The sequence below is a fragment of the Sciurus carolinensis genome, chromosome X, assembly GCF_902686445.1.
Source record: "Sciurus carolinensis chromosome X, mSciCar1.2, whole genome shotgun sequence".
NCBI classification, from domain to species: Eukaryota; Metazoa; Chordata; class Mammalia; order Rodentia; family Sciuridae; genus Sciurus; species Sciurus carolinensis.
The window spans coordinates 78,564,550-78,571,940 of NC_062232.1; positions in this window are offsets into that span (position 1 = coordinate 78,564,550).

A 7,391-nucleotide genomic window follows, 5' to 3' on the forward strand; every position below is an offset into this window, starting at 1 on the left:
CACCTTAACAATTAGGTTTCAACAATACGAATTTTGGTAGAATATGAACATTCAGACCAGATTAGGCACTAATACCATCCTGAGAGTGCATCCTCATGACTCATGTAACCATAAATTCCTTCCCAAAGGCATCCTCTCCAAATACCATCACACTGGAAGTTGGGACTTCAACATATGAATTTTGGGGGACACAAACATTCAGTTTAAACAATCATGTTTCCTGCCACCACAAGTTTTCAACATCTTTGCTGAGGGACAAAGATTTAAAGGCACAGGTTGTAATAGACTGAATGTGATACAAAGTAAGAGTTAAATGATATAAGCATTTAATCTGAATAATTTCTTCCTACTGTGAAAAAGTACCACCCCACTCCCCCTCTCTGCCAATAGCCTTAGTGTTTGACTAGACTGACTATTTAAATGCCCCAATCCTTTAATTTACCTTGTCTGTTTACGTATTTACAATTACAAACATTTCCATAGTGAAATACATATTAATTGAGAAAATATTTTCCCTGTTGCCTTCAGTGTATAAAGGCTTCCTTCCCTAAAAAGAAAGTGCAGTGTTCAGGGGGCTTCTTTTATCACTACATAAATTGCTCTTCCCGGGTGGGAGTGTGACTTCTCAAATTAAACAAAAGTCCAGCTTCAGCTGTATATTGTGGGAACAGCAACCTAAGGTACAATTTTGTCCTTGTTCAGCACCATGGTGCATCCATTTTCTCACTTTTAGGAGCTACTAACTCTCAGGAAAACCAGAAGCATAATTCACTGAAAAAAACACTCCATACAACTTCAATTTCACAGAGCAAAATACAATTTTAGGATGGTATCATTGGATATCTGATTTTCTTAATAACTCTAACTATAGTTCAACACGTGATTTGGGATTCTGGTCATCTAAATATATATTTCTCATTTCGGTTTAAGAAACCACCAAACCACTGCTGACTAGAATATTTTGCATGATTTTGGCTCAAAAATCCTTTTTATATTCCTAAATAGTCAATTCAATCTGTCTCTAGTGGTATCCCAAAACTTCTATAATAAGACAGAATGGATTTTTTTCCTTCTCCTTTCAGTTATTTCAAACCCTAAAATGTTACTAGTAGTTTCTTTTCACTTTTCATACAATATTATAAATTCACATATATTCAGTGACTCCACTTTTAAAGCATTTCTTCAAAGGAACACTGTGTCTACTTTCAGATTATCAGATTTCAAATTAATTCATGCCTTCTAATTCTGAGATTTGATTTGAAGTTTCGTAGCTCTGTATTACTTCATGGATATGACAATCATAATCAGTTTCTGCACACAAAGCATGGGTAATTTAGAGATCTAAAATTAGTATGAACAAATTATTTAAAGGCATCCTGCATAAGAAAAAGATTAATCAGGTCATACAAATGGCTGGAGTGTCCCTAATCTGAGGTCTCACTTATTTTCTTCTTCACTAGCAATCTTTCCAAAGGTAGTATGAGTTTCAGTTTGTGAACTTATGGAAAGTACAGTTATTTGTACTAAATAAACAAAAATGAAACAAACTAAAAGAAAAGCAAAAACAAAGAAAAAATTTTCATAACGATCTGTCGTCCATAATAGAATTCAGTCATTTTTACAAGCATGCACTACTACACCTGGCTGCCAAAGTTTTAATTGAAAGTTTTACAAAAGAAATGTCTAGTAAAGTTTAATATAGATACTTAATAAATGTTTTGATCAATAAGACCATGAACTAGATGTTTTACTTATTCTTATTACATGTCCTTTCCTTATTACATATCATTTTAGTCCAGCAAAACTGGGCAATTTTAGACTTACTATTTATTTTAAGCTATTTTTTAAAAATGGAAAACTTATAAAATTGTTTATCTTTCCTCAAAATATAAGAAAATCTAAATGCAACCCCATAAGCATACATGTCATTTATGTGTAATTTCTATTTTCATTCTGTCCAATACTATATGATAGAATGAAAGTGCCTTTATGTACAAAATTGACTAAGTGAATTTTGAGTGGGTTTCAGTTTCTAACTTTATGACATTTTAATATTAGTAGTAGTAGTAGTAGTATTGTGTGTGTGTGTGTGTGTGTGTGTGTGTGTGCTGAGAATGAAACCCAGGACTTCATACATGCTAGGCAAGCACTTTACCACTGAGCTAAACTTCTAGCCCTTAAATTAGCATTGTAACTTTAAAAACTGTCTTCTTTTAAGGTATATTTTAATACCTGCAATTACCAAAATAACATTACACAATGCACTTTGGAGCTGTGAACCCTATAGTTTATAGTGGTCATGTGTTGGATACTTATTTGATAAATTAACCAAGGAGGTTTCCTCTTCCACATTCCAAGGAAGATAACTAGTACTTTGTGGGGGAAATTGTTGTAGCTCACATTCTCTACTTCTAAGTCTAAGATCTATCTTAAGCAAGAAATACAGATCTTTCTGTAATTTCCGTAAAAAAAGCAAAGATCTGCCAGATGTGGTAGCACAAGCCTGTAATCCCAGCACCTCCAGGCTGAGGCAGGAGGATCACAACTTTGAGGTCAACCTGAGCAACTTAGTGAGGCCCCGAGCAACTTAGCAAGATCCTACCTCAAAATAAATAATAAAAAGGGTTGGGGATGTGACTCAGTGGTTAAGTGCCCCTGGGTTCAATCCCCAGTACCAAAAGAAAACAGGAAAAAAAGAAAAAAGAAAAAGAAAAGAAAGAAAGCCAAGATCCAGTGAGCAAATTGTATGCCAGAAAAGTTGTGGTTGATTATATGAGGAGAATTTTAGAATCAGATTTCCTAGTAGATATTGGGAGATGGGAGGTACACTGACTTTCAATACCAGCTGGGTCAGAGAACCTATTCCTGGGTAGAAAATCTTCTTTAAGCCTCAGTATGAGATTACGTTCCACCTTTCCTTTTCAAAAATGTGTCATAAGTAAAGCCAACAAGATACCAAAAAAGTCCTAGCATACATGTTACATTATTAATGCATTTGGCATTATTATACAAATAAAAGGCAAAACAAAAAGTGAGTCAGAATTCAATATAGGATTCTTATATTTAATAACACAGCTATACATGAACAAGCATATTACCACAATATTCTACATTTAGGTTTCTAGTGTGTAAGGCAGACTTAAGATCTCTAATGGACCTTTTCTCTGGAAAATCACTTTCAAAGTCTTTCATATTTATCAAGTTGCATTATTTCTGCCTCCATAACATGATTCTTATGGATACTAGATGACATACTGCTCCAATAGATTTTATGTAATGGAATCCAGGCAAAGGGGATGTAATGATTATTTGATGGATTTTAATTTCATTCTACCAATTTTGAGCAAATAATAAATATTCCAGAAGAACTCTTGCCTGTTGCCTTCCTATGGTTTTCCTATTTTTGTCTTTCCATTTTTTGACCACTACCTCTCTTTTTATAGCAGGTGAAATTTGCAAAATGAAGGAAGAGAAGAGTAAAAGACCATTTCTGCCCCAAATCCAGCCTCTGAATTCAGATATACTTCTTTATGACTGACCAGGTTTTGCACTAATTTATGATATAGTTTTTTGCTATAGTCAACTTGTATCTTAATAAATGCTACCATCTCCTCCAAGAGGTAAACTGTATTAAGAAAGTTCATAGTCACTTTAGAGGAGAGACTGAATCCCCCAAATGTGTTCTTGAATACTTAAAAATAAACAGCATTAAAATATCTTGTGTTTAGTTTCTAATATTTGCAAAGGAGTTTGGTATATTTTTTTCTCATACAGTCATCTTATTATTAACATTCTTCTCTACCATACTGATTATATGTCACATTTCTATGACATAATGCCTTTTTGAGGGTTAATTTTATGTGTCGACTATGCCAAGAAACACTCAGACTAAATATTCTTTCTGGGTTTGTCTATGAGGGGTTTCTGGATGAGATTAACATTTGCATATGGACTCAGTAAAGCAGATTTTAATCCCTCCCTCCATAGTGGTGGGCATCATCCATCCAATCCACTGAGGACCTGAATAGAACAAGAAGGGAAAGAAAGAAGAAATTCACCCCATTTTGCCTCCTGCCTGCCTACTTGAGCTGAATGTCGTCCTTGCCTACCCTTGAAAGATTTCTGTCATCGGCTTTCCTGGTTCTCAGGCCTTCCGACGCACACTGTAATTATATCACCAGCCTTCTTGGGTTCTCCAGCTTTATAGATGGCAAATTACGAAACTTCTCAGTCTTCATAATTGCATAAGCCAGTTCTCATAATAAATCTCTTTCCATATACATATCCAGTAACAGTGGTCCACCTCATGCTTTTAATATAGCCCTTGCTGCTCTGCCACTGAAGCTTATTTTTAAATGGACGTGTTTTCTTGATTCTTCTCCCTCTCTCCCTCCCTAACAGGATTACCTTTTTCCCATCCTAGGCAGAGTTCTGTCTTTGAACACACACCCACCACAGGAACCAAGTAATTCAGACTTCAGGGTTGTGCCAGAAGATCTAAGAAATGGCTTTGTCCCAAATTAACGAGTGAATCACAACCCCCAACAGGGAACACCTGGAATGAATCACTTTTAAAAATCCTCTGTTCTCCTTGATGGGCAGAATCACAGCCTCTGGGACAGGAGTCCCCTGTGCTTCTCCTTTACTAGCAAAGCAATAAAACTTCTTTTTCCTTTTTCTCAAAACCATGTCCTCATCATTGAATCGGCATCGAGGACCAGGACTAAGCTTTTGGTAACAATCCTATTGGTTCTGTTTCTTCAGAGAACTCTAATACACACTTCCTAGCACTTCTAGAAGCATCCACAAAGTGTACTGGGCCCACCTACCCAATAAACACTTTTAACACAAAATTGTTAATATGATATTTAATTTGCAGGGAATATGTGTGTCAAAGAATAAAACGACCTTTTAAAATACCAAGGCTGAAAGCTTTATTGAGCTCCCATTCCCCACTGAATATCTGAACAAACTAATGGTCAATGTCTTGCACACCAGATAGGGACAGCAACAGACCCAGTTTGACCAAGTCAGTGAAGGGTTTGCCAGGATATGGAACTTTCAGTATAAAAACCAGGAATGTCCCTGGAAAACCAATATGGTTGGTCACCTAAAAACTAAGTGATGTGAAGGAGATAGTGCTACTGTCAAGAAAATCTAAGCCTCTGGTCAGTCTGCTTTCTGCTAGAATGTACCTTTATCAATAAACTGGAAATTGCTGATGGTTCCTCTCTTATTATTTCCTACCTGACGCTACCATTCTTCACAAAACCAACATCGTGTGTCCTCTAGTTCTCTTATTATTGTAGTTACTGTTTTGATTGAAAAGATTTTAGTTTCTTTTGAAATTGTTAAAGACTCCCCTGGAACTATTTTATTCCATGATTATGAAAAATAAATCAAAGATTTGTATTCCACGATAATTTTTAGTATTATATCACTCACTATTCTATTTTCCCCTTCTTCTTCACCTCACAAATGGAAATAGGTGGAATTTTTCTGACTATCTCATAAGGTTTGCACATCTAGTCTATTTATCTTGCTTCACCACTTCCTGTGGAGAAAATAGAGGCCGAGTGGGGTAAGGTGATTCAATAGGTTGTAGAACTAAGTTACAGGATAAGTCTACTGTCCTTGATGACCTTGGATTTCCATGTTAAAAATTACTCTCTACTTTCTAGACTATTTATTAAATATATCTGACATCCATGAACACAAAAGAAATGTGACCTAAAGCTTGTAAATTAAAAGATCTACTGAAAAACATTTTCTCAACTCTGTCTGTGTGTAGCTTAGATAGCTTCATGGTTGACTTTTCTAATTATTCTCATGAGACCATAAAATTCAACTCTCTGACAGACTGCTATTGAGTTGCTTTCCTTTATTTTTATCTTGGATATGCTATTTGTGTTTTAAATTTTCATGGCAAACATTACTCAGAAAGTAGATTTCCCATAATATTTTAAAAGAAAAACATGTTCGAGAGCCTGAAAGATGAGGGGGAAGGGGAACAACATTTCTGATAATTTTTTTTAAGCTCAAAGTACACATGATTGAAGAATGAATTTCAGGGTACCAAACCAAACCATTTTTCTTCAAAATTGAAGTTAAAGTCCTCTTTATTTTTTTTTTCCCTATTTACCATGCAAGAAAAAATATACATACCAGAAAACCGTAATTCACTTTAGTGGAGAAATTTCTTGGAAATAATATTCTAGAAATGGCTGAAGTCTGGCAATTCTAGAAATGCTATAATAAAGAAGTCATTTCAAAAGAATTTTCCAAATAAAATCTTTTCACTTGGAGAGATAGCTCTGCTTTAGTCAAATTCACTTAATGAAGGGAAAATAAAAGTTTAAAGTTAATTCTGTAAGAGTATATGAATGCATACAAGCTTTGAAAAAAATTAATGACATCAAATCAAGTTATGAAGTCAGGCAGTTTATTGAGCAGAATACCTGAAAAGTCAAAATATACACAGAGGAAGCAGTAATAAATGTGAAGAAAAATATCAGAACAAAGATCACTGAAAGGCATACTTATAGTTCAACTTTAAATGCCTACAGGGAAGTTTTTATTTGAATTTGGTTCATCCTAGAAGATTCCAAAATGGGAGTTCATTGAACCCTAACTTATAAAAAGAACTGACAGCTAGTCAAGTACATTTCACTCCAGTTGATTAATGCTGATATTACTTACCTGGATTTATGGTACTACCAGGGATGTTTATATCTGCCTATCTATACATGCTTACCCCAACACTAGAAAAAAAGAGTATAAACAATATAGACTTAAATATACAGGTAGAACGTATCAATTACTAATAAACTTAAATTTTAAATTTTGTTTCTTACACATGTCCAACTCAGGTTTACATAACAGAACTATTCAACTTTTTGTTGGATACCTTTATGTTCATAAATATTCTCATAGTGTTCATCTTTATATAATATTGTTGCTTTAGGCTTTACAAAGTATGTATAGCTCAAACTGGTGACCTATTAAACTGTAACTCAAAAAAGTACAGTAACAAAACATAATTTATTATCATTTATAAATGAGTACCATTTATATGGATAGTATTTGGTAAACTTAAAAAGGTAAATAGCTATTTAAACATCTACCTTAACAACACTGGTATACTTTATGATCAATTTAGGAGGAAACAATAGCATAGTCACTTGTGAAACAATGTCATCAAATAATTAAGGCCATTAAGTTCTAACATCCTTAGGAAAAATTGCCCTATTAAAATAGATTGATGAGCTATATTTTGTCATGAGCCTTGATAGCCCCATTCTACATTTAATTTAAGATATTCAAAGATATCACAGAGCTGAAAAAAGACATTTAAATAAAATAAATATATAATTTCCACTTGATTATTATAG